The 25337-nt window shown below is 40.8% G+C and overlaps 28 non-coding genes across 28 annotated transcripts; all 28 read right to left on the bottom strand.

Annotated features, from left to right (window-relative positions):
* Positions 1 to 129: 129 nt before the first annotated feature.
* LOC140032067 (5S ribosomal RNA) lies at positions 130 to 248 on the bottom strand. Its single transcript, XR_011835993.1, has one exon. It is a non-coding gene; the product is annotated as a 5S ribosomal RNA (ribosomal RNA).
* Positions 249 to 662: 414 nt separating this feature from the next.
* Positions 663 to 781, bottom strand: LOC140032048 (5S ribosomal RNA). The gene has a single exon (XR_011835974.1). It is a non-coding gene; the product is annotated as a 5S ribosomal RNA (ribosomal RNA).
* A 414-nt stretch (positions 782 to 1195) lies between these two features.
* On the bottom strand, positions 1196 to 1314 carry LOC140032047 (5S ribosomal RNA). The gene has a single exon (XR_011835973.1). It is a non-coding gene; the product is annotated as a 5S ribosomal RNA (ribosomal RNA).
* A 1122-nt stretch (positions 1315 to 2436) lies between these two features.
* Positions 2437 to 2555, bottom strand: LOC140032187 (5S ribosomal RNA). Its single transcript, XR_011836112.1, has one exon. It is a non-coding gene; the product is annotated as a 5S ribosomal RNA (ribosomal RNA).
* Positions 2556 to 3730: 1175 nt separating this feature from the next.
* LOC140030055 (5S ribosomal RNA) lies at positions 3731 to 3849 on the bottom strand. The gene has a single exon (XR_011833969.1). It is a non-coding gene; the product is annotated as a 5S ribosomal RNA (ribosomal RNA).
* Positions 3850 to 4984: 1135 nt separating this feature from the next.
* Positions 4985 to 5103, bottom strand: LOC140030588 (5S ribosomal RNA). Its single transcript, XR_011834503.1, has one exon. It is a non-coding gene; the product is annotated as a 5S ribosomal RNA (ribosomal RNA).
* A 1134-nt stretch (positions 5104 to 6237) lies between these two features.
* LOC140031535 (5S ribosomal RNA) lies at positions 6238 to 6356 on the bottom strand. Its single transcript, XR_011835457.1, has one exon. It is a non-coding gene; the product is annotated as a 5S ribosomal RNA (ribosomal RNA).
* Positions 6357 to 6770: 414 nt separating this feature from the next.
* LOC140030054 (5S ribosomal RNA) lies at positions 6771 to 6889 on the bottom strand. The gene has a single exon (XR_011833968.1). It is a non-coding gene; the product is annotated as a 5S ribosomal RNA (ribosomal RNA).
* Positions 6890 to 7304: 415 nt separating this feature from the next.
* LOC140031074 (5S ribosomal RNA) lies at positions 7305 to 7423 on the bottom strand. The gene has a single exon (XR_011834995.1). It is a non-coding gene; the product is annotated as a 5S ribosomal RNA (ribosomal RNA).
* A 414-nt stretch (positions 7424 to 7837) lies between these two features.
* LOC140030751 (5S ribosomal RNA) lies at positions 7838 to 7956 on the bottom strand. Its single transcript, XR_011834670.1, has one exon. It is a non-coding gene; the product is annotated as a 5S ribosomal RNA (ribosomal RNA).
* Positions 7957 to 8370: 414 nt separating this feature from the next.
* Positions 8371 to 8489, bottom strand: LOC140032046 (5S ribosomal RNA). Its single transcript, XR_011835972.1, has one exon. It is a non-coding gene; the product is annotated as a 5S ribosomal RNA (ribosomal RNA).
* Positions 8490 to 8903: 414 nt separating this feature from the next.
* Positions 8904 to 9022, bottom strand: LOC140032045 (5S ribosomal RNA). Its single transcript, XR_011835971.1, has one exon. It is a non-coding gene; the product is annotated as a 5S ribosomal RNA (ribosomal RNA).
* A 1135-nt stretch (positions 9023 to 10157) lies between these two features.
* LOC140030587 (5S ribosomal RNA) lies at positions 10158 to 10276 on the bottom strand. The gene has a single exon (XR_011834502.1). It is a non-coding gene; the product is annotated as a 5S ribosomal RNA (ribosomal RNA).
* Positions 10277 to 11409: 1133 nt separating this feature from the next.
* On the bottom strand, positions 11410 to 11528 carry LOC140030586 (5S ribosomal RNA). Its single transcript, XR_011834501.1, has one exon. It is a non-coding gene; the product is annotated as a 5S ribosomal RNA (ribosomal RNA).
* A 1134-nt stretch (positions 11529 to 12662) lies between these two features.
* Positions 12663 to 12781, bottom strand: LOC140030053 (5S ribosomal RNA). Its single transcript, XR_011833967.1, has one exon. It is a non-coding gene; the product is annotated as a 5S ribosomal RNA (ribosomal RNA).
* Positions 12782 to 13916: 1135 nt separating this feature from the next.
* Positions 13917 to 14035, bottom strand: LOC140030585 (5S ribosomal RNA). The gene has a single exon (XR_011834500.1). It is a non-coding gene; the product is annotated as a 5S ribosomal RNA (ribosomal RNA).
* A 1134-nt stretch (positions 14036 to 15169) lies between these two features.
* Positions 15170 to 15288, bottom strand: LOC140030749 (5S ribosomal RNA). Its single transcript, XR_011834668.1, has one exon. It is a non-coding gene; the product is annotated as a 5S ribosomal RNA (ribosomal RNA).
* A 414-nt stretch (positions 15289 to 15702) lies between these two features.
* Positions 15703 to 15821, bottom strand: LOC140030773 (5S ribosomal RNA). Its single transcript, XR_011834692.1, has one exon. It is a non-coding gene; the product is annotated as a 5S ribosomal RNA (ribosomal RNA).
* A 415-nt stretch (positions 15822 to 16236) lies between these two features.
* LOC140031073 (5S ribosomal RNA) lies at positions 16237 to 16355 on the bottom strand. The gene has a single exon (XR_011834994.1). It is a non-coding gene; the product is annotated as a 5S ribosomal RNA (ribosomal RNA).
* A 414-nt stretch (positions 16356 to 16769) lies between these two features.
* On the bottom strand, positions 16770 to 16888 carry LOC140031642 (5S ribosomal RNA). Its single transcript, XR_011835564.1, has one exon. It is a non-coding gene; the product is annotated as a 5S ribosomal RNA (ribosomal RNA).
* A 414-nt stretch (positions 16889 to 17302) lies between these two features.
* Positions 17303 to 17421, bottom strand: LOC140032044 (5S ribosomal RNA). Its single transcript, XR_011835970.1, has one exon. It is a non-coding gene; the product is annotated as a 5S ribosomal RNA (ribosomal RNA).
* Positions 17422 to 17835: 414 nt separating this feature from the next.
* On the bottom strand, positions 17836 to 17954 carry LOC140032043 (5S ribosomal RNA). The gene has a single exon (XR_011835969.1). It is a non-coding gene; the product is annotated as a 5S ribosomal RNA (ribosomal RNA).
* A 1135-nt stretch (positions 17955 to 19089) lies between these two features.
* LOC140031105 (5S ribosomal RNA) lies at positions 19090 to 19208 on the bottom strand. Its single transcript, XR_011835026.1, has one exon. It is a non-coding gene; the product is annotated as a 5S ribosomal RNA (ribosomal RNA).
* Positions 19209 to 20341: 1133 nt separating this feature from the next.
* Positions 20342 to 20460, bottom strand: LOC140030584 (5S ribosomal RNA). Its single transcript, XR_011834499.1, has one exon. It is a non-coding gene; the product is annotated as a 5S ribosomal RNA (ribosomal RNA).
* Positions 20461 to 21595: 1135 nt separating this feature from the next.
* LOC140032042 (5S ribosomal RNA) lies at positions 21596 to 21714 on the bottom strand. Its single transcript, XR_011835968.1, has one exon. It is a non-coding gene; the product is annotated as a 5S ribosomal RNA (ribosomal RNA).
* A 414-nt stretch (positions 21715 to 22128) lies between these two features.
* Positions 22129 to 22247, bottom strand: LOC140032041 (5S ribosomal RNA). Its single transcript, XR_011835967.1, has one exon. It is a non-coding gene; the product is annotated as a 5S ribosomal RNA (ribosomal RNA).
* A 1135-nt stretch (positions 22248 to 23382) lies between these two features.
* LOC140030583 (5S ribosomal RNA) lies at positions 23383 to 23501 on the bottom strand. The gene has a single exon (XR_011834498.1). It is a non-coding gene; the product is annotated as a 5S ribosomal RNA (ribosomal RNA).
* A 1134-nt stretch (positions 23502 to 24635) lies between these two features.
* LOC140030581 (5S ribosomal RNA) lies at positions 24636 to 24754 on the bottom strand. Its single transcript, XR_011834496.1, has one exon. It is a non-coding gene; the product is annotated as a 5S ribosomal RNA (ribosomal RNA).
* Positions 24755 to 25337: the final 583 nt, after the last annotated feature.

Here is a 25337-nt window from a genome sequence, read left to right as displayed (position 1 = left end):
GTCTCGCGCCTTCAGACCCGCCTTCATGCTTCGACAAGAAGCAAAATATAAAGCAATCGTTCCGACGGAGCTAAATTACTACAGGATAAAGAACGAATAGGAAATTTGGATTTCGAAACAAAAAAGAGAGGGGTGCAACACGAGGACTTCCCAGGGGGTCACCCATCCTAGTACCACTCTCGCCCAAGCACGCATAACTTCGGAGTTCTGATGGGATCCAGTGCATTAGTGCTGGTATGATCGCACCCGCCATGTTCCTTTCGCTTTATTCTTTTAAACCACCCCGTGCTGCGAAACAGTGTGGCTTTTCTAGACCGAAATTCATTTTAAGCTTCGATTCAAGCATTTTCCTCTTATCCTATTATTTATTTACTTTATATTTTTTTTGTTATTGATTTGCACCTTATTTTTTTCCCTCATCCCGCAACTCAAAATTATCATGAAATCAATCCTTCACGCTTGCGGTGATACATTTGCGCCGACAAATTTGAGCGACGATCCGGGCTTTGATCGAGCAATACCGTTCCTGATTTGTCTCGCGCCTTCAGACCCGCCTTCATGCTTCGACAAGAAGCAAAATATAAAGCAGTCGTTCCGACGGAGCTAAATTACTACAGGATAAAGAACGAATAGGAAATTTGGATTTCGAAACAAAAATGAGAGGGGTGCAACACGAGGACTTCCCAGGGGGTCACCCATCCTAGTACTACTCTCGCCTAAGCACGCTTAACTTCGGAGTTCTGATGGGATCCGGTGCATTAATGCCGGTATGATCGCACGCGCCATTTTTCTTTCGCTTTATTCCTTTAAACTACCCAGTCCTGCGAAGCAGTGTGGCTTTTCTAGACCGAAATTCATTTTAAGCGTCAATTCAAGCATTTTACTCTTATCCTTTTATTTATTTACTTTATTTTTTTTTTGTTATTGATTTGCACCTTATTTTTGTCCCTCATCCCGCAACTCTAAATTATCATGAAATCAATCCTTCACGCTTGCGGTGATACATTTGCGCCGACAAATTTGAGCGACGATCCGGGCTTTGATCGAGCAATACCGTTCCTGATTTGTCTCGCGCCTTCAGACCCGCCTTCATGCTTCGACAAGAAGCAAAATATAAAGCAGTCGTTCCGACGGAGCTAAATTACTACAGGATAAAGAACGAATAGGAAATTTGGATTTCGAAACAAAAATGAGAGGGGTGCAACACGAGGACTTCCCAGGGGGTCACCCATCCTAGTACTACTCTCGCCTAAGCACGCTTAACTTCGGAGTTCTGATGGGATCCGGTGCATTAATGCCGGTATGATCGCACGCGCCATTTTTCTTTCGCTTTATTCCTTTAAACTACCCAGTCCTGCGAAGCAGTGTGGCTTTTCTAGACCGAAATTCATTTTAAGCGTCAATTCAAGCATTTTCCTCTTATCCTTTTATTTATTTACTTTATATTTTTTTTTGTTATTGATTTGCACCCTGTTTTTTTCCCTCATCCCGCAACTCTAAATTATCATGAAATCAATCCTTCACGCTTGCAGTTAGGGGTGGCAATTCGGGTCCAAATCAGGTTGGCGGGTCGGGTTCGGGTCAACAGACCCGCCAGAAAATCCGTTGACCCGAACCCCGACCCGCCAACCCGTGACGGGTCAGGTATGCTGACCCGAACCCGAAAATTTCAGGTTTACGGGGCGGCGGGTCGACCCGAAATGACCCGAAACTTAATTTTAATTTATTAATTTATCACTGTAATTTCTAATAAAATCAATTTCTCACAAAACTAATTACATAATCAAGTAATAAAAATTTAAATAAATGATTCCAAATCAAATCTAAAATAAATTAAACACCGTAAAAGTGTTTTATCCCAAGCAAAATATAAAATAAATTAAAACAATACAAAAGTGAAAAATAATATAATATATTATTTGTCCAAGTATAATAATTTCAACTTCACACAAATTAAATAAATTCGTTTAGGATTAAGTAATTAATGCCTTTGAAAAAAAGAATAACTTAGTTTAGTTAGATAAAATTATTTTTATGTTTATTAAATTATTTTTAATTCGTAAACGGGTCATATCGGGTCATATCAGGTCACCACGGGTTGACCCGAAATCGACCGGTTTTCTTTTCGGGTTCATCGGGTCCAACCCGATTCTGACCCGAATTCCCGAAACCTCAACCCAAACCCATTAATTTCGTGTTAGGTTCGTGTCGTGTCGAAAATTGCCACCCCTAGTTGCGGTGATACATTTGCGCCGACAAATTTGAGCGACGATCCGGGCTTTGATCGAGCCGTACCGTTCCTGATTTGTCTCGCGCCTTCAGATCCTCCTTCACGCTTCGACAAGAAGCAAAATATTAAGCAATCGTTCCGACGGAGCTAAATTACTACAGGATAAAGAACGAATAGGAAATTTGGATTTCGAAACAAAAAAGAGAGGGGTGCAACACGAGGACTTCCCAGGGGGTCACCCATCCTAGTACTACTCTCGCCCAAGCACGCTTAACTTCGGAGTTCTGATGGGATCCGGTGCATTAGTGCTGGTATGATCGCACCCGCCATGTTCCTTTCGCGTTATTCTTTTAAACTACCCCGTCCTGCGAAGCAGTGTGGCTCTTCTAGACCGAAATTCATTTTAAGCGTCAATTCAAGCATTTTCCTCTTATCCTTTTATTTATTTACTTTATATTTTTTTTTGTTATTGATTTGCACCCTGTTTTTTTCCCTCATCCCGCAACTCTAAATTATCATGAAATCAATCCTTCACGCTTGCGCAACTCTAAATTATCATGAAATCAATCCTTCACGCTTGCAGTCAGGGGTGGCAATTCGGGTCCAAATCAGGTTGGCGGGTCGGGTTCGGGTCAACAGACCCGCCAGAAAATCTGTTGACCCGAACCCCGACCCGCCAACCCGTGACGGGTCAGGTATGCTGACCCGAACCCGAAGATTTCAGGTTTACGGGGCGGCGGGTCGACCCGAAATGACCCGAAACTTAATTTTAATTTATTAATTTATCACTGTAATTTCTAATAAAATCAATTTCTCACAAAACTAATTACATAATCAAGTAATAAAAATTTAAATAAATGATTCCAAATCAAATCTAAAATAAATTAAACACCGTAAAAGTGTTTTATCCCAAGCAAAATATAAAATAAATTAAAACAATATAAAAGTGAAAAATAATATAATATATTATTTGTCCAAGTATAATAATTTCAACTTCACACAAATTAAATAAATTCGTTTAGGATTAAGTAATTAATGCCTTTGAAAAAAAGAATAACTTAGTTTAGTTAGATAAAATTATTTTTATGTTTATTAAATTATTTTTAACTCGTAAACGGGTCATATCGGGTCATATCAGGTCACCACGGGTTGACCCGAAATCGACCGGTTTTCTTTTCGGGTTCATCGGGTCCAACCCGATTCTGACCCGAATTCCCGAAACCTCAACCCAAACCCATTAATTTCGTGTTACGCTCGTGTCGTGTTTTCAGGTCGTGTCGAAAATTGCCACCCCTAGTTGCGGTGATACATTTGCGCCGACAAATTTGAGCGACGATCCGGGCTTTGGTCGAGCCGTACCGTTCCTGATTTGTCTCGCGCCTTCAGACCCGCCTTCATGCTTCGACAAGAAGCAAAATATAAAGCAATCGTTCCGACGGAGCTAAATTACTACAGGATAAAGAACGAATAGGAAATTTGGATTTCGAAACAAAAAAGAGAGGGGTGCAACACGAGGACTTCCCAGGGGGTCACCCATCCTAGTACTACTCTCGCCCAAGCACGCTTAACTTCGGAGTTCTGATGGGATCCGGTGCATTAGTGCTGGTATGGTCGCACCAGCCATGTTCCTTTCGCTTTATTCTTTTAAACTACCCCGTCCTGCGAAGCAGTGTGGCTTTTCTTGACCGAAATTCATTTTAAGCGTCAATTCAAGCATTTTCCTCTTATCCTTTTATTTATTTACTTTATTTTTCTCTTTGTTATTGATTTGCACCCTGTTTTTTTCCCTCATCCCGCAACTCTAAATTATCATGAAATCAATCCTTCACGCTTGCAGTCAGGGGTGGCAATTCGGGTCCAAATCAGGTTGGCGGGTCGGGTTCGGGTCAACAGACCCGCCAGAAAATCTGTTGACCCGAACCCCGACCCGCCAACCCGTGACGGGTCAGGTATGCTGACCCGAACCCGAAGATTTCAGGTTTACGGGGCGGCGGGTCGACCCGAAATGACCCGAAACTTAATTTTAATTTATTAATTTATCACTGTAATTTCTAATAAAATCAATTTCTCACAAAACTAATTACATAATCAAGTAATAAAAATTTAAATAAATGATTCCAAATCAAATCTAAAATAAATTAAACACCGTAAAAGTGTTTTATCCCAAGCAAAATATAAAATAAATTAAAACAATATAAAAGTGAAAAATAATATAATATATTATTTGTCCAAGTATAATAATTTCAACTTCACGCAAATTAAATAAATTCGTTTAGGATTAAGTAATTAATGCCTTTGAAAAAAAGAATAACTTAGTTTAGTTAGATAAAATTATTTTTATGTTTATTAAATTATTTTTAACTCGTAAACGGGTCATATCGGGTCATATCAGGTCACCACGGGTTGACCCGAAATCGACCGGTTTTCTTTTCGGGTTCATCGGGTCCAACCGGATTCTGACCCGAATTCCCGAAACCTCAACCCAAACCCATTAATTTCGTGTTAGGCTCGTGTCGTGTTTTCAGGTCGTGTCGAAAATTGCCACCCCTAGTTGCGGTGATACATTTGCGCCGACAAATTTGAGCGACGATCCGGGCTTTGATCGAGCCGTACCGTTCCTGATTTGTCTCGCGCCTTCAGACCCGCCTTCATGCTTCGACAAGAAGCAAAATATAAAGCAATCGTTCCGACGGAGCTAAATTACTACAGGATAAAGAACGAATAGGAAATTTGGATTTCGAAACAAAAAAGAGAGGGGTGCAACACGAGGACTTCCCAGGGGGTCACCCATCCTAGTACCACTCTCGCCCAAGCACGCTTAACTTCGGAGTTCTGATGGGATCCGGTGCATTAGTGCTGGTATGGTCGCACCCGCCATGTTCCTTTCGCTTTATTCTTTTAAACTACCCCGTGCTGCGAAGCAGTGTGCCTTTTCTAGACCGAAATTCATTTTAAGCGTCAATTCAAGCATTTTCCTCTTATCCTTTTATTTATTTACTTTATTTTTTTTTTGTTATTGATTTGCACCCTGTTTTTTTCCCTCATCCCGCAACTCTAAATTATCATGAAATCAATCCTTCACGCTTGCAGTCAGGGGTGGCAATTCGGGTCCAAATCAGGTTGGCGGGTCGGGTTCGGGTCAACAGACCCACCAGAAAATCTGTTGACCCGAACCCCGACCCGCCAACCCGTGACGGGTCAGGTATGCTGACCCGAACCCGAAGATTTCAGGTTTACGGGGCGGCGGGTCGACCCGAAATGACCCGAAACTTAATTTTAATTTATTAATTTATCACTGTAATTTCTAATAAAATCAATTTCTCACAAAACTAATTACATAATCAAGTAATAAAAATTTAAATAAATGATTCCAAATCAAATCTAAAATAAATTAAACACCGTAAAAGTGTTTTATCCCAAGCAAAATATAAAATAAATTAAAACAATATAAAAGTGAAAAATAATATAATATATTATTTGTCCAAGTATAATAATTTCAACTTCACACAAATTAAATAAATTCGTTTAGGATTAAGTAATTAATGCCTTTGAAAAAAAGAATAACTTAGTTTAGTTAGATAAAATTATTTTTATGTTTATTAAATTATTTTTAACTCGTAAACGGGTCATATCGGGTCATATCAGGTCACCACGGGTTGACCCGAAATCGACCGGTTTTCTTTTCGGGTTCATCGGGTCCAACCGGATTCTGACCCGAATTCCCGAAACCTCAACCCAAACCCATTAATTTCGTGTTAGGCTCGTATCGTGTTTTCAGGTCGTGTCGAAAATTGCCACCCCTAGTTGCGATGATACATTTGCGCCGACAAATTTGAGCGACGATCCGGGCTTTGATCGAGCCGTACCGTTCCTGATTTGTCTCGCGCCTTCAGACCCGCCTTCATGCTTCGACAAGAAGCAAAATATAAAGCAATCGTTCCGACGGAGCTAAATTACTACAGGATAAAGAACGAATAGGAAATTTGGATTTCGAAACAAAAAAGAGAGGGGTGCAACACGAGGACTTCCCAGGGGGTCACCCATCCTAGTACCACTCTCGCCCAAGAACGCTTAACTTCGGAGTTCTGATGGGATCCGGTGCATTAGTGCTGGTATGATCGCACCCGCCATGTTCCTTTCGCTTTATTCTTTTAAACCACCCCGTGCTGCGAAACAGTGTGGCTTTTCTAGACCGAAATTCATTTTAAGCTTCGATTCAAGCATTTTCCTCTTATCCTTTTATTTATTTACTTTATATTTTTTTTGTTATTGATTTGCACCTTATTTTTTTCCCTCATCCCGCAACTCAAAATTATCATGAAATCAATCCTTCACGCTTGCGGTGATACATTTGCGCCGACAAATTTGAGCGACGATCCGGGCTTTGATCGAGCAATACCGTTCCTGATTTGTCTCGCGCCTTCAGACCCGCCTTCATGCTTCGACAAGAAGCAAAATATAAAGCAGTCGTTCCGACGGAGCTAAATTACTACAGGATAAAGAACGAATAGGAAATTTGGATTTCGAAACAAAAATGAGAGGGGTGCAACACGAGGACTTCCCAGGGGGTCACCCATCCTAGTACTACTCTCGCCCAAGCACGCTTAACTTCGGAGTTCTGATGGGATCCGGTGCATTAGTGCTGGTATGGTCGCACCAGCCATGTTCCTTTCGCTTTATTCTTTTAAACTACCCCGTCCTGCGAAGCAGTGTGGCTTTTCTAGACCGAAATTCATTTTAAGCGTCAATTCAAGCATTTTCCTCTTATCCTTTTATTTATTTACTTTATTTTTCTCTTTGTTATTGATTTGCACCCTGTTTTTTTCCCTCATCCCGCAACTCTAAATTATCATGAAATCAATCCTTCACGCTTGCGGTGATACATTTGCGCCGACAAATTTGAGCGACGATCCGAGCTTTGATCGAGCCGTACCGTTCCTGATTTGTCTCGCGCCTTCAGACCCGCATTCATGCTTCGACAAGAAGCAAAATATAAAGCAATCGTTCCGACGGAGCTAAATTACTACAGGATAAAGAACGAATAGGAAATTTGGATTTCGAAACAAAAAAGAGAGGGGTGCAACACGAGGACTTCCCAGGGGGTCACCCATCCTAGTACTACTCTCGCCCAAGCACGCTTAACTTTGGAGTTCTGATGGGATCCGGTGCAATAGTGCTGGTATGATCGCACCCGCCATGTTCCTTTCGCTTTATTCTTTTAAACCACCCCGTGCTGCGAAACAGTGTGGCTTTTCTAGACCGAAATTCATTTTAAGCTTCAATTCAAGCATTTTCCTCTTATCCTTTTATTTATTTACTTTATATTTTTTTTGTTATTGATTTGCACCTTATTTTTTTCCCTCATCCCGCAACTCTAAATTATCATGAAATCAATCCTTCACGCTTGCGGTGATACATTTGCGCCGACAAATTTGAGCGACGATCCGGGCTTTGATCGAGCCGTACCGTTCCTGATTTGTCTCGCGCCTTCAGACCCGCCTTCATGCTTCGACAAGAAGCAAAATATAAAGCAATCGTTCCGACGGAGCTAAATTACTACAGGATAAAGAACGAATAGGAAATTTGGATTTCGAAACAAAAAAGAGAGGGGTGCAACACGAGGACTTCCCAGGGGGTCACCCATCCTAGTACCACTCTCGCCCAAGCACGCTTAACTTCGGAGTTCTGATGGGATCCGGTGCATTAGTGCTGGTATGATCGCACCCGCCATGTTCCTTTCGCTTTATTCTTTTAAACCACCCCGTGCTGCGAAACAGTGTGGCTTTTCTAGACCGAAATTCATTTTAAGCTTCGATTCAAGCATTTTCCTCTTATCCTATTATTTATTTACTTTATATTTTTTTTGTTATTGATTTGCACCTTATTTTTTTCCCTCATCCCGCAACTCAAAATTATCATGAAATCAATCCTTCACGCTTGCGGTGATACATTTGCGCCGACAAATTTGAGCGACGATCCGGGCTTTGATCGAGCAATACCGTTCCTGATTTGTCTCGCGCCTTCAGACCCGCCTTCATGCTTCGACAAGAAGCAAAATATAAAGCAGTCGTTCCGACGGAGCTAAATTACTACAGGATAAAGAACGAATAGGAAATTTGGATTTCGAAACAAAAATGAGAGGGGTGCAACACGAGGACTTCCCAGGGGGTCACCCATCCTAGTACTACTCTCGCCTAAGCACGCTTAACTTCGGAGTTCTGATGGGATCCGGTGCATTAATGCCGGTATGATCGCACGCGCCATTTTTCTTTCGCTTTATTCCTTTAAACTACCCAGTCCTGCGAAGCAGTGTGGCTTTTCTAGACCGAAATTCATTTTAAGCGTCAATTCAAGCATTTTACTCTTATCCTTTTATTTATTTACTTTATTTTTTTTTTGTTATTGATTTGCACCTTATTTTTGTCCCTCATCCCGCAACTCTAAATTATCATGAAATCAATCCTTCACGCTTGCGGTGATACATTTGCGCCGACAAATTTGAGCGACGATCCGGGCTTTGATCGAGCAATACCGTTCCTGATTTGTCTCGCGCCTTCAGACCCGCCTTCATGCTTCGACAAGAAGCAAAATATAAAGCAGTCGTTCCGACGGAGCTAAATTACTACAGGATAAAGAACGAATAGGAAATTTGGATTTCGAAACAAAAATGAGAGGGGTGCAACACGAGGACTTCCCAGGGGGTCACCCATCCTAGTACTACTCTCGCCTAAGCACGCTTAACTTCGGAGTTCTGATGGGATCCGGTGCATTAATGCCGGTATGATCGCACGCGACATTTTTCTTTCGCTTTATTCCTTTAAACTACCCAGTCCTGCGAAGCAGTGTGGCTTTTCTAGACCGAAATTCATTTTAAGCGTCAATTCAAGCATTTTCCTCTTATCCTTTTATTTATTTACTTTATATTTTTTTTTGTTATTGATTTGCACCCTGTTTTTTTCCCTCATCCCGCAACTCTAAATTATCATGAAATCAATCCTTCACGCTTGCAGTTAGGGGTGGCAATTCGGGTCCAAATCAGGTTGGCGGGTCGGGTTCGGGTCAACAGACCCGCCAGAAAATCTGTTGACCCGAACCCCGACCCGCCAACCCGTGACGGGTCAGGTATGCTGACCCGAACCCGAAAATTTCAGGTTTACGGGGCGGCGGGTCGACCCGAAATGACCCGAAACTTAATTTTAATTTATTAATTTATCACTGTAATTTCTAATAAAATCAATTTCTCACAAAACTAATTACATAATCAAGTAATAAAAATTTAAATAAATGATTCCAAATCAAATCTAAAATAAATTAAACACCGTAAAAGTGTTTTATCCCAAGCAAAATATAAAATAAATTAAAACAATATAAAAGTGAAAAATAATATAATATATTATTTGTCCAAGTATAATAATTTCAACTTCACACAAATTAAATAAATTCGTTTAGGATTAAGTAATTAATGCCTTTGAAAAAAAGAATAACTTAGTTTAGTTAGATAAAATTATTTTTATGTTTATTAAATTATTTTTAACTCGTAAACGGGTCATATCGGGTCATATCAGGTCACCACGGGTTGACCCGAAATCGACCGGTTATCTTTTCGGGTTCATCGGGTCCAACCCGATTCTGACCCGAATTCCCGAAACCTCAACCCAAACCCATTAATTTCGTGTTAGGCTCGTGTCGTGTTTTCAGGTCGTGTCGAAAATTGCCACCCCTAGTTGCGGTGATACATTTGCGCCGACAAATTTGAGCGACGATCCGGGCTTTGATCGAGCCGTACCGTTCCTGATTTGTCTCGCGCCTTCAGACCCGCCTTCATGCTTCGACAAGAAGCAAAATATAAAGCAATCGTTCCGACGGAGCTAAATTACTACAGGATAAAGAACGAATAGGAAATTTGGATTTCGAAACAAAAAAGAGAGGGGTGCAACACGAGGACTTCCCAGGGGGTCACCCATCCTAGTACCACTCTCGCCCAAGCACGCTTAACTTCGGAGTTCTGATGGGATCCGGTGCATTAGTGCTGGTATGGTCGCACCCGCCATGTTCCTTTCGCTTTATTCTTTTAAACTACCCCGTCCTGCGAAGCAGTGTGGCTTTTCTAGACCGAAATTCATTTTAAGCGTCAATTCAAGCATTTTCCTCTTATCCTTTTATTTATTTACTTTATTTTTTTTTATTATTGATTTGCACCCTGTTTTTTTCCCTCATCCCGCAACTCTAAATTATCATGAAATCAATCCTTCACGCTTGCAGTCAGGGGTGGCAATTCGGGTCCAAATCAGGTTGGCGGGTCAGGTTCGGGTCAACAGACCCGCCAGAAAATCTGTTGACCCGAACCCCGACCCTCCAACCCGTGACGGGTCAGGTATGCTGACCCGAACCCGAAGATTACAGGTTTACGGGGCGGCGGGTCGACCCGAAATGACCCGAAACTTAATTTTAATTTATTAATTTATCACTGTAATTTCTAATAAAATCAATTTCTCACAAAACTAATTACATAATCAAGTAATAAAAATTTAAATAAATGATTCCAAATCAAATCTAAAATAAATTAAACACCGTAAAAGTGTTTTATCCCAAGCAAAATATAAAATAAATTAAAACAATATAAAAGTGAAAAATAATATAATATATTATTTGTCCAAGTATAATAATTTCAACTTCACACAAATTAAATAAATTCGTTTAGGATTAAGTAATTAATGCCTTTGAAAAAAAGAATAACTTAGTTTAGTTAGATAAAATTATTTTTATGTTTATTAAATTATTTTTAACTCGTAAACGGGTCATATCGGGTCATATCAGGTCACCACGGGTTGACCCGAAATCGACCGGTTATCTTTTCGGGTTCATCGGGTCCAACCCGATTCTGACCCGAATTCCCGAAACCTCAACCCAAACCCATTAATTTCGTGTTAGGCTCGTGTCGTGTTTTCAGGTCGTGTCGAAAATTGCCACCCCTAGTTGCGGTGATACATTTGCGCCGACAAATTTGAGCGACGATCCGGGCTTTGATCGAGCCGTACCGTTCCTGATTTGTCTCGCGCCTTCAGACCCGCCTTCATGCTTCGACAAGAAGCAAAATATAAAGCAATCGTTCCGACGGAGCTAAATTACTACAGGATAAAGAACGAATAGGAAATTTGGATTTCGAAACAAAAAAGAGAGGGGTGCAACACGAGGACTTCCCAGGGGGTCACCCATCCTAGTACCACTCTCGCCCAAGCACGCTTAACTTCGGAGTTCTGATGGGATCCGGTGCATTAGTGCTGGTATGGTCGCACCCGCCATGTTCCTTTCGCTTTATTCTTTTAAACTACCCCGTCCTGCGAAGCAGTGTGGCTTTTCTAGACCGAAATTCATTTTAAGCGTCAATTCAAGCATTTTCCTCTTATCCTTTTATTTATTTACTTTATTTTTTTTTTGTTATTGATTTGCACCCTGTTTTTTTCCCTCATCCCGCAACTCTAAATTATCATGAAATCAATCCTTCACGCTTGCAGTCAGGGGTGGCAATTCGGGTCCAAATCAGGTTGGCGGGTCGGGTTCGGGTCAACAGACCCGCCAGAAAATCTGTTGACCCGAACCCCGACCCGCCAACCCGTGACGGGTCAGGTATGCTGACCCGAACCCGAAGATTTCAGGTTTACGGGGCGGCGGGTCGACCCGAAATGACCCGAAACTTAATTTTAATTTATTAATTTATCACTGTAATTTCTAATAAAATCAATTTCTCACAAAACTAATTACATAATCAAGTAATAAAAATTTAAATAAATGATTCCAAATCAAATCTAAAATAAATTAAACACCGTAAAAGTGTTTTATCCCAAGCAAAATATAAAATAAATTAAAACAATATAAAAGTGAAAAATAATATAATATATTATTTGTCCAAGTATAATAATTTCAACTTCACACAAATTAAATAAATTCGTTTAGGATTAAGTAATTAATGCCTTTGAAAAAAAGAATAACTTAGTTTAGTTAGATAAAATTATTTTTATGTTTATTAAATTATTTTTAACTCGTAAACGGGTCATATCGGGTCATATCAGGTCACCACGGGTTGACCCGAAATCGACCGGTTATCTTTTCGGGTTCATCGGGTCCAACCCGATTCTGACCCGAATTCCCGAAACCTCAACCCAAACCCATTAATTTCGTGTTAGGCTCGTGTCGTGTTTTCAGATCGTGTCGAAAATTGCCACCCCTAGTTGCGGTGATACATTTGCGCCGACAAATTTGAGCGACGATCCGGGCTTTGATCGAGCCGTACCGTTCCTGATTTGTCTCGCGCCTTCAGACCCGCCTTCATGCTTCGACAAGAAGCAAAATATAAAGCAATCGTTCCGACGGAGCTAAATTACTACAGGATAAAGAACGAATAGGAAATTTGGATTTCGAAACAAAAAAGAGAGGGGTGCAACACGAGGACTTCCCAGGGGGTCACCCATCCTAGTACTACTCTCGCCCAAGCACGCTTAACTTCGGAGTTCTGATGGGATCCGGTGCATTAGTGCTGGTATGGTCGCACCAGCCATGTTCCTTTCGCTTTATTCTTTTAAACTACCCCGTCCTGCGAAGCAGTGTGGCTTTTCTTGACCGAAATTCATTTTAAGCGTCAATTCAAGCATTTTCCTCTTATCCTTTTATTTATTTACTTTATTTTTCTCTTTGTTATTGATTTGCACCCTGTTTTTTTCCCTCATCCCGCAACTCTAAATTATCATGAAATCAATCCTTCACGCTTGCAGTCAGGGGTGGCAATTCGGGTCCAAATCAGGTTGGCGGGTCGGGTTCGGGTCAACAGACCCGCCAGAAAATCTGTTGACCCGAACCCCGACCCGCCAACCCGTGACGGGTCAGGTATGCTGACCCGAACCCGAAGATTTCAGGTTTACGGGGCGGCGGGTCGACCCGAAATGACCCGAAACTTAATTTTAATTTATTAATTTATCACTGTAATTTCTAATAAAATCAATTTCTCACAAAACTAATTACATAATCAAGTAATAAAAATTTAAATAAATGATTCCAAATCAAATCTAAAATAAATTAAACACCGTAAAAGTGTTTTATCCCAAGCAAAATATAAAATAAATTAAAACAATATAAAAGTGAAAAATAATATAATATATTATTTGTCCAAGTATAATAATTTCAACTTCACACAAATTAAATAAATTCGTTTAGGATTAAGTAATTAATGCCTTTGAAAAAAAGAATAACTTAGTTTAGTTAGATAAAATTATTTTTATGTTTATTAAATTATTTTTAACTCGTAAACGGGTCATATCGGGTCATATCAGGTCACCACGGGTTGACCCGAAATCGACCGGTTTTCTTTTCGGGTTCATCGGGTCCAACCGGATTCTGACCCGAATTCCCGAAACCTCAACCCAAACCCATTAATTTCGTGTTAGGCTCGTATCGTGTTTTCAGGTCGTGTCGAAAATTGCCACCCCTAGTTGCGGTGATACATTTGCGCCGACAAATTTGAGCGACGATCCGGGCTTTGATCGAGCCGTACCGTTCCTGATTTGTCTCGCGCCTTCAGACCCGCCTTCATGCTTCGACAAGAAGCAAAATATAAAGCAATCGTTCCGACGGAGCTAAATTACTACAGGATAAAGAACGAATAGGAAATTTGGATTTCGAAACAAAAAAGAGAGGGGTGCAACACGAGGACTTCCCAGGGGGTCACCCATCCTAGTACCACTCTCGCCCAAGCACGCTTAACTTCGGAGTTCTGATGGGATCCGGTGCATTAGTGCTGGTATGGTCGCACCCGCCATGTTCCTTTCGCTTTATTCTTTTAAACTACCCCGTCCTGCGAAGCAGTGTGGCTTTTCTAGACCGAAATTCATTTTAAGCGTCAATTCAAGCATTTTCCTCTTATCCTTTTATTTATTTACTTTATTTTTTTTTTGTTATTGATTTGCACCCTGTTTTTTTCCCTCATCCCGCAACTCTAAATTATCATGAAATCAATCCTTCACGCTTGCAGTCAGGGGTGGCAATTCGGGTCCAAATCAGGTTGGCGGGTCGGGTTCGGGTCAACAGACCCGCCAGAAAATCTGTTGACCCGAACCCCGACCCGCCAACCCGTGACGGGTCAGGTATGCTGACCCGAACCCGAAGATTTCAGGTTTACGGGGCGGCGGGTCGACCCGAAATGACCCGAAACTTAATTTTAATTTATTAATTTATCACTGTAATTTCTAATAAAATCAATTTCTCACAAAACTAATTACATAATCAAGTAATAAAAATTTAAATAAATGATTCCAAATCAAATCTAAAATAAATTAAACACCGTAAAAGTGTTTTATCCCAAGCAAAATATAAAATAAATTAAAACAATATAAAAGTGAAAAATAATATAATATATTATTTGTCCAAGTATAATAATTTCAACTTCACACAAATTAAATAAATTCGTTTAGGATTAAGTAATTAATGCCTTTGAAAAAAAGAATAACTTAGTTTAGTTAGATAAAATTATTTTTATGTTTATTAAATTATTTTTAACTCGTAAACGGGTCATATCGGGTCATATCAGGTCACCACGGGTTGACCCGAAATCGACCGGTTTTCTTTTCGGGTTCATCGGGTCCAACCGGATTCTGACCCGAATTCCCGAAACCTCAACCCAAACCCATTAATTTCGTGTTAGGCTCGTATCGTGTTTTCAGGTCGTGTCGAAAATTGCCACCCCTAGTTGCGGTGATACATTTGCGCCGACAAATTTGAGCGACGATCCGGGCTTTGATCGAGCCGTACCGTTCCTGATTTGTCTCGCGCCTTCAGACCCGCCTTCATGCTTCGACAAGAAGCAAAATATAAAGCAATCGTTCCGACGGAGCTAAATTACTACAGGATAAAGAACGAATAGGAAATTTGGATTTCGAAACAAAAAAGAGAGGGGTGCAACACGAGGACTTCCCAGGGGGTCACCCATCCTAGTACCACTCTCGCCCAAGCACGCTTAACTTCGGAGTTCTGATGGGATCCGGTGCATTAGTGCTGGTATGATCGCACCCGCCATGTTCCTTTCGCTTTATTCTTTTAAACCACCCCGTGCTGCGAAACAGTGTGGCTTTTCTAGACCGAAATTCATTTTAAGCTTCGATTGAAGCATTTTCCTCTTATCCTTTTATTTATTTACTTTATATTTTTTTTGTTATTGATTTGCACCTTATTTTTTTCCCTCATCCCGCAACTCAAAATTATCATGAAATCAATCTTTCACGCTTGCGGTGATACATTTGCGCCGACAAATTTGAGCGACGATCCGGGCTTTGATCGAGCAATACCGTTCCTGATTTGTCTCGCGCCTTCAGACCCGCCTTCATGCTTCGACAAGAAGCAAAATATAAAGCAGTCGTTCCGACGGAGCTAAATTACTACAGGATAAAGAACGAATGGGAAATTTGGATTTCGAAACAAAAATGAGAGGGGTGCAACACAAGGACTTCCCAGGGGGTCACCCATCCTAGTACTACTCTCGCCCAAGCACGCTTAACTTCGGAGTTCTGATGGGATCCGGTGCATTAGTGCTGGTATGGTCGCACCAGCCATGTTCCTTTCGCTTTATTCTTTTAAACTACCCCGTCCTGCGAAGCAGTGTGGCTTTTCTAGACCGAAATTCATTTTAAGCGTCAATTCAAGCATTTTCCTCTTATCCTTTTATTTATTTACTTTATTTTTCTCTTTGTTATTGATTTGCACCCTGTTTTTTTCCCTCATCCCGCAACTCTAAATTATCATGAAATCAATCCTTCACGCTTGCGGTGATACATTTGCGCCGACAAATTTGAGCGACGATCCGAGCTTTGATCGAGCCGTACCGTTCCTGATTTGTCTCGCGCCTTCAGACCCGCATTCATGCTTCGACAAGAAGCAAAATATAAAGCAATCGTTCCGACGGAGCTAAATTACTACAGGATAAAGAACGAATAGGAAATTTGGATTTCGAAACAAAAAAGAGAGGGGTGCAACACGAGGACTTCCCAGGGGGTCACCCATCCTAGTACTACTCTCGCCCAAGCACGCTTAACTTTGGAGTTCTGATGGGATCCGGTGCAATAGTGCTGGTATGATCGCACCCGCCATGTTCCTTTCGCTTTATTCTTTTAAACCACCCCGTGCTGCGAAACAGTGTGGCTTTTCTAGACCGAAATTCATTTTAAGCTTCAATTCAAGCATTTTCCTCTTATCCTTTTATTTATTTACTTTATATTTTTTTTGTTATTGATTTGCACCTTATTTTTTTCCCTCATCCCGCAACTCTAAATTATCATGAAATCAATCCTTCACGCTTGCGGTGATACATTTGCGCCGACAAATTTGAGCGACGATCCGGGCTTTGATCGAGCCGTACCGTTCCTGATTTGTCTCGCGCCTTCAGACCCGCCTTCATGCTTCGACAAGAAGCAAAATATAAAGCAATCGTTCCGACGGAGCTAAATTACTACAGGATAAAGAACGAATAGGAAATTTGGATTTCGAAACAAAAAAGAGAGGGGTGCAACACGAGGACTTCCCAGGGGGTCACCCATCCTAGTACCACTCTCGCCCAAGCACGCATAACTTCGGAGTTCTGATGGGATCCGGTGCATTAGTGCTGGTATGATCGCACCCGCCATGTTCCTTTCGCTTTATTCTTTTAAACCACCCCGTGCTGCGAAACAGTGTGGCTTTTCTAGACCGAAATTCATTTTAAGCTTCGATTCAAGCATTTTCCTCTTATCCTATTATTTATTTACTTTATATTTTTTTTGTTATTGATTTGCACCTTATTTTTTTCCCTCATCCCGCAACTCAAAATTATCATGAAATCAATCCTTCACGCTTGCGGTGATACATTTGCGCCGACAAATTTGAGCGACGATCCGGGCTTTGATCGAGCAATACCGTTCCTGATTTGTCTCGCGCCTTCAGACCCGCCTTCATGCTTCGACAAGAAGCAAAATATAAAGCAGTCGTTCCGACGGAGCTAAATTACTACAGGATAAAGAACGAATAGGAAATTTGGATTTCGAAACAAAAATGAGAGGGGTGCAACACGAGGACTTCCCAGGGGGTCACCCATCCTAGTACTACTCTCGCCTAAGCACGCTTAACTTCGGAGTTCTGATGGGATCCGGTGCATTAATGCCGGTATGATCGCACGCGCCATTTTTCTTTCGCTTTATTCCTTTAAACTACCCAGTCCTGCGAAGCAGTGTGGCTTTTCTAGACCGAAATTCATTTTAAGCGTCAATTCAAGCATTTTACTCTTATCCTTTTATTTATTTACTTTATTTTTTTTTTGTTATTGATTTGCACCTTATTTTTGTCCCTCATCCCGCAACTCTAAATTATCATGAAATCAATCCTTCACGCTTGCGGTGATACATTTGCGCCGACAAATTTGAGCGACGATCCGGGCTTTGATCGAGCAATACCGTTCCTGATTTGTCTCGCGCCTTCAGACCCGCCTTCATGCTTCGACAAGAAGCAAAATATAAAGCAGTCGTTCCGACGGAGCTAAATTACTACAGGATAAAGAACGAATAGGAAATTTGGATTTCGAAACAAAAATGAGAGGGGTGCAACACGAGGACTTCCCAGGGGGTCACCCATCCTAGTACTACTCTCGCCTAAGCACGCTTAACTTCGGAGTTCTGATGGGATCCGGTGCATTAATGCCGGTATGATCGCACGCGCCATTTTTCTTTCGCTTTATTCCTTTAAACTACCCAGTCCTGCGAAGCAGTGTGGCTTTTCTAGACCGAAATTCATTTTAAGCGTCAATTCAAGCATTTTCCTCTTATCCTTTTATTTATTTACTTTATATTTTTTTTTGTTATTGATTTGCACCCTGTTTTTTTCCCTCATCCCGCAACTCTAAATTATCATGAAATCAATCCTTCACGCTTGCAGTCAGGGGTGGCAATTCGGGTCCAAATCAGGTTGGCGGGTCGGGTTCGGGTCAACAGACCCGCCAGAAAATCTGTTGACCCGAACCCCGACCCGCCAACCCGTGACGGGTCAGGTATGCTGACCCGAACCCGAAGATTTCAGGTTTACGGGGCGGCGGGTCGACCCGAAATGACCCGAAACTTAATTTTAATTTATTAATTTATCACTGTATTTTCTAATAAAATCAATTTCTCACAAAACTAATTACATAATCAAGTAATAAAAATTTAAATAAATGATTCCAAATCAAATCTAAAATAAATTAAACACCGTAAAAGTGTTTTATCCCAAGCAAAATATAAAATAAATTAAAACAATATAAAAGTGAAAAATAATATAATATATTATTTGTCCAAGTATAATAATTTCAACTTCACACAAATTAAATAAATTCGTTTAGGATTAAGTAATTAATGCCTTTGAAAAAAAGAATAACTTAGTTTAGTTAGATAAAATTATTTTTATGTTTATTAAATTATTTTTAACTCGTAAACGGGTCATATCGGGTCATATCAGGTCACCACGGGTTGACCCGAAATCGACCGGTTTTCTTTTCGGGTTCATCGGGTCCAACCCGATTCTGACCCGAATTCCCGAAACCTCAACCCAAACCCATTAATTTCGTGTTATGCTCGTGTCGTGTTTTCAGGTCGTGTCGAAAATTGCCACCCCTAGTTGCGGTGATACATTTGCGCCGACAAATTTGAGCGACGATCCGGGCTTTGGTCGAGCCGTACCGTTCCTGATTTGTCTCGCGCCTTCAGACCCGCCTTCATGCTTCGACAAGAAGCAAAATATAAAGCAATCGTTCCGACGGAGCTAAATTACTACAGGATAAAGAACGAATAGGAAATTTGGATTTCGAAACAAAAAAGAGAGGGGTGCAACACGAGGACTTCCCAGGGGGTCACCCATCCTAGTACCACTCTCGCCCAAGCACGCTTAACTTCGGAGTTCTGATGGGATCCGGTGCATTAGTGCTGGTATGGTCGCATCCGCCATGTTCCTTTCGCTTTATTCTTTTAAACTACCCCGTCCTGCGAAGCAGTGTGGCTTTTCTAGACCGAAATTCATTTTAAGCGTCAATTCAAGCATTTTCCTCTTATCCTTTTATTTATTTACTTTATTTTTTTTTGTTATTGATTTGCACCCTGTTTTTTTCCCTCATCCCGCAACTCTAAATTATCATGAAATCAATCCTTCACGCTTGCAGTCAGGGGTGGCAATTCGGGTCCAAATCAGGTTGGCGGGTCGGGTTCGGGTCAACAGACCCGTCAGAAAATCTGTTGACCCGAACCCCGACCCGCCAACCCGTGACGGGTCAGGTATGCTGACCCGAACCCGAAGATTTCAGGTTTACGGGGCGGCGGGTCGACCCGAAATGACCCGAAACTTAATTTTAATTTATTAATTTATCACTGTAATTTCTAATAAAATCAATTTCTCACAAAACTAATTACATAATCAAGTAATAAAAATTTAAATAAATGATTCCAAATCAAATCTAAAATAAATTAAACACCGTAAAAGTGTTTCATCCCAAGCAAAATATAAAATAAATTAAAACAATATAAAAGTGAAAAATAATATAATATATTATTTGTCCAAGTATAATAATTTCAACTTCACACAAATTAAATAAATTCGTTTAGGATTAAGTAATTAATGCCTTTGAAAAAAAGAATAACTTAGTTTAGTTAGATAAAATTATTTTTATGTTTATTAAATTATTTTTAACTCGTAAACGGGTCATATCGGGTCATATCAGGTCACCACGGGTTGACCCGAAATCGACCGGTTTTCTTTTCGGATTCATCGGGTCCAACCGGATTCTGACCCGAATTCCCGAAACCTCAACCCAAACCCATTAATTTCGTGTTAGGCTCGTATCGTGTTTTCAGGTCGTGTCGAAAATTGCCACCCCTAGTTGCGGTGATACATTTGCGCCGACAAATTTGAGCGACGATCCGGGCTTTGATCGAGCCGTACCGTTCCTGATTTGTCTCGCGCCTTCAGACCCGCCTTCATGCTTCGACAAGAAGCAAAATATAAAGCAATCGTTCCGACGGAGCTAAATTACTACAGGATAAAGAACGAATAGGAAATTTGGATTTCGAAACAAAAAAGAGAGGGGTGCAACACGAGGACTTCCCAGGGGGTCACCCATCCTAGTACCACTCTCGCCCAAGCACGCTTAACTTCGGAGTTCTGATGGGATCCGGTGCATTAGTGCTGGTATGGTCGCACCCGCCATGTTCCTTTCGCTTTATTCTTTTAAACTACCCCGTCCTGCGAAGCAGTGTGGCTTTTCTAGACCGAAATTCATTTTCAGCGTCAATTCAAGCATTTTCCTCTTATCCTTTTATTTATTTACTTTATTTTTCTTTTTGTTATTGATTTGCACCCTGTTTTTTTCCCTCATCCCGCAACTCTAAATTATCATGAAATCAATCCTTCACGCTTGCAGTCAGGGGTGGCAATTCGGGTCCAAATCAGGGTGGCGGGTCGGGTTCGGGTCAACAGACCCGCCAGAAAATCTGTTGACCCGAACCCCGACCCGCCAACCCGTGACGGGTCAGGTATGCTGACCCGAACCCGAAGATTTCAGGTTTACGGGGCTGCGGGTCGACCCGAAATGACCCGAAACTTAATTTTAATTTATTAATTTATCACTGTAATTTCTAATAAAATCAATTTCTCACAAAACTAATTACATAATCAAGTAATAAAAATTTAAATAAATGATTCCAAATCAAATCTAAAATAAATTAAACACCGTAAAAGTGTTTTATCCCAAGCAAAATATAAAATAAATTAAAACAATATAAAAGTGAAAAATAATATAATATATTATTTGTCCAAGTATAATAATTTCAACTTCACACAAATTAAATAAATTCGTTTAGGATTAAGTAATTAATGCCTTTGAAAAAAAGAATAACTTAGTTTAGTTAGATAAAATTATTTTTATGTTTATTAAATTATTTTTAACTCGTAAACGGGTCATATCGGGTCATATCAGGTCACCACGGGTTGACCCGAAATCGACCGGTTATCTTTTCGGGTTCATCGGGTCCAACCCGATTCTGACCCGAATTCCCGAAACCTCAACCCAAACCCATTAATTTCGTGTTAGGCACGTGTCGTGTTTTCAGGTCGTGTCGAAAATTGCCACCCCTAGTTGCGGTGATACATTTGCGCCGACAAATTTGAGCGACGATCCGGGCTTTGATCGAGCCGTACCGTTCCTGATTTGTCTCGCGCCTTCAGACCCGCCTTCATGCTTCGACAAGAAGCAAAATATAAAGCAATCGTTCCGACGGAGCTAAATTACTACAGGATAAAGAACGAATAGGAAATTTGGATTTCGAAACAAAAATGAGAGGGGTGCAACACGAGGACTTCCCAGGGGGTCACCCATCCTAGTACTACTCTCGCCTAAGCACGCTTAACTTCGGAGTTCTGATGGGATCCGGTGCATTAATGCCGGTATGATCGCACGCGCCATTTTTCTTTCGCTTTATTCCTTTAAACTACCCAGTCCTGCGAAGCAGTGTGGCTTTTCTAGACCGAAATTCATTTTAAGCGTCAATTCAAGCATTTTACTCTTATCCTTTTATTTATTTACTTTATTTTTTTTTTGTTATTGATTTGCACCTTATTTTTGTCCCTCATCCCGCAACTCTAAATTATCATGAAATCAATCCTTCACGCTTGCGGTGATACATTTGCGCCGACAAATTTGAGCGACGATCCGGGCTTTGATCGAGCAATACCGTTCCTGATTTGTCTCGCGCCTTCAGACCCGCCTTCATGCTTCGACAAGAAGCAAAATATAAAGCAGTCGTTCCGACGGAGCTAAATTACTACAGGATAAAGAACGAATAGGAAATTTGGATTTCGAAACAAAAATGAGAGGGGTGCAACACGAGGACTTCCCAGGGGGTCACCCATCCTAGTACTACTCTCGCCTAAGCACGCTTAACTTCGGAGTTCTGATGGGATCCGGTGCATTAATGCCGGTATGATCGCACGCGCCATTTTTCTTTCGCTTTATTCCTTTAAACTACCCAGTCCTGCGAAGCAGTGTGGCTTTTCTAGACCGAAATTCATTTTAAGCGTCAATTCAAGCATTTTCCTCTTATCCTTTTATTTATTTACTTTATATTTTTTTTTGTTATTGATTTGCACCCTGTTTTTTTCCCTCATCCCGCAACTCTAAATTATCATGAAATCAATCCTTCACGCTTGCAGTTAGGGGTGGCAATTCGGGTCCAAATCAGGTTGGCGGGTCGGGTTCGGGTCAACAGACCCGCCAGAAAATCTGTTGACCCGAACCCCGACCCGCCAACCCGTGACGGGTCAGGTATGCTGACCCGAACCCGAAGATTTCAGGTTTACGGGGCGGCGGGTAGACCCGAAATGACCCGAAACTTAATTTTAATTTATTAATTTATCACTGTAATTTCTAATAAAATCAATTTCTCACAAAACTAATTACATAATCAAGTAATAAAAATTTAAATAAATGATTCCAAATCAAATCTAAAATAAATTAAACACCGTAAAAGTGTTTTATCCCAAGCAAAATATAAAATAAATTAAAACAATATAAAAGTGAAAAATAATATAATATATTATTTGTCCAAGTATAATAATTTCAACTTCACACAAATTAAATAAATTCGTTTAGGATTAAGTAATTAATGCCTTTGAAAAAAAGAATAACTTAGTTTAGTTAGATAAAATTATTTTTATGTTTATTAAATTATTTTTAACTCGTAAACGGGTCATATCGGGTCATATCAGGTCACCACGGGTTGACCCGAAATCGACCGGTTTTCTTTTCGGGTTCATCGGGTCCAACCCGATTCTGACCCGAATTCCCGAAACCTCAACCCAAACCCATTAATTTCGTGTTAGGCTCGTGTCGTGTTTTCAGGTCGTGTCGAAAATTGCCACCCCTAGTTGCGGTGATACATTTGCGCCGACAAATTTGAGCGACGATCCGGGCTTTGGTCGAGCCGTACCGTTCCTGATTTGTCTCGCGCCTTCAGACCCGCCTTCATGCTTCGACAAGAAGCAAAATATAAAGCAATCGTTCCGACGGAGCTAAATTACTACAGGATAAAGAACGAATAGGAAATTTGGATTTCGAAACAAAAAAGAGAGGGGTGCAACACGAGGACTTCCCAGGGGGTCACCCATCCTAGTACCACTCTCGCCCAAGCACGCTTAACTTCGGAGTTCTGATGGGATCCGGTGCATTAGTGCTGGTATGGTCGCACCCGCCATGTTCCTTTCGCTTTATTCTTTTAAACTACCCCGTCCTGCGAAGCAGTGTGGCTTTTCTAGACCGAAATTCATTTTAAGCGTCAATTCAAGCATTTTCCTCTTATCCTTTTATTTATTTACTTTATTTTTTTTTTGTTATTGATTTGCACCCTGTTTTTTTCCCTCATCCCGCAACTCTAAATTATCATGAAATCAATCCTTCACGCTTGCAGTCAGGGGTGGCAATTCGGGTCCAAATCAGGTTGGTGGGTCGGGTTCGGGTCAACAGACCCGCCAGAAAATCTGTTGACCCGAACCCCGACCCGCCAACCCGTGACGGGTCAGGTATGCTGACCCGAACCCGAAGATTTCAGGTTTACGGGGCGGCGGGTCGACCCGAAATGACCCGAAACTTAATTTTAATTTATTAATTTATCGCTGTATTTTCTAATAAAATCAATTTCTCACAAAACTAATTACATAATCAAGTAATAAAAATTTAAATAAATGATTCCAAATCAAATCTAAAATAAATTAAACACCGTAAAAGTGTTTTATCCCAAGCAAAATATAAAATAAATTAAAACAATATAAAAGTGAAAAATAATATAATATATTATTTGTCCAAGTATAATAATTTCAACTTCACACAAATTAAATAAATTCGTTTAGGATTAAGTAATTAATGCCTTTGAAAAAAAGAATAACTTAGTTTAGTTAGATAAAATTATTTTTATGTTTATTAAATTATTTTTAACTCGTAAACGGGTCATATCGGGTCATATCAGGTCACCACGGGTTGACCCAAAATCGACCGGTTTTCTTTTCGGGTTCATCGGGTCCAACCCTATTCTGACCCGAATTCCCGAAACCTCAACCCAAACCCATTAATTTCGTGTTATGCTCGTGTCGTGTTTTCAGGTCGTGTCGAAAATTGCCACCCCTAGTTGCGGTGATACATTTGCGCCGACAAATTTGAGCGACGATCCGGGCTTTGGTCGAGCCGTACCGTTCCTGATTTGTCTCGCGCCTTCAGACCCGCCTTCATGCTTCGACAAGAAGCAAAATATAAAGCAATCGTTCCGACGGAGCTAAATTACTACAGGATAAAGAACGAATAGGAAATTTGGATTTCGAAACAAAAAAGAGAGGGGTGCAACACGAGGACTTCCCAGGGGGTCACCCATCCTAGTACCACTCTCGCCCAAGCACGCTTAACTTCGGAGTTCTGATGGGATCCGGTGCATTAGTGCTGGTATGGTCGCACCCGCCATGTTCCTTTCGCTTTATTCTTTTAAACTACCCCGTCCTGCGAAGCAGTGTGGCTTTTCTAGACCGAAATTCATTTTAAGCGTCAATTCAAGCATTTTCCTCTTATCCTTTTATTTATTTACTTTATTTTTTTTTGTTATTGATTTGCACCCTGTTTTTTTCCCTCATCCCGCAACTCTAAATTATCATGAAATCAATCCTTCACGCTTGCAGTCAGGGGTGGCAATTCGGGTCCAAATCAGGTTGGCGGGTCGGGTTCGGGTCAACAGACCCGCCAGAAAATCTGTTGACCCGAACCCCGACCCGCCAACCCGTGACGGGTCAGGTATGCTGACCCGAACCCGAAGATTTCAGGTTTACGGGGCGGCGGGTCGACCCGAAATGACCCGAAACTTAATTTTAATTTATTAATTTATCACTGTAATTTCTAATAAAATCAATTTCTCACAAAACTAATTACATAATCAAGTAATAAAAATTTAAATAAATGATTCCAAATCAAATCTAAAATAAATTAAACACCGTAAAAGTGTTTTATCCCAAGCAAAATATAAAATAAATTAAAACAATATAAAAGTGA

This window comes from Coffea arabica, chromosome 11e (assembly GCF_036785885.1).
Source record: "Coffea arabica cultivar ET-39 chromosome 11e, Coffea Arabica ET-39 HiFi, whole genome shotgun sequence".
Classification (NCBI taxonomy): Eukaryota; Viridiplantae; Streptophyta; class Magnoliopsida; order Gentianales; family Rubiaceae; genus Coffea; species Coffea arabica.
Note: the sequence above shows the minus strand (reverse complement) of the source record. Positions and strands in the feature narration are given on the sequence as shown.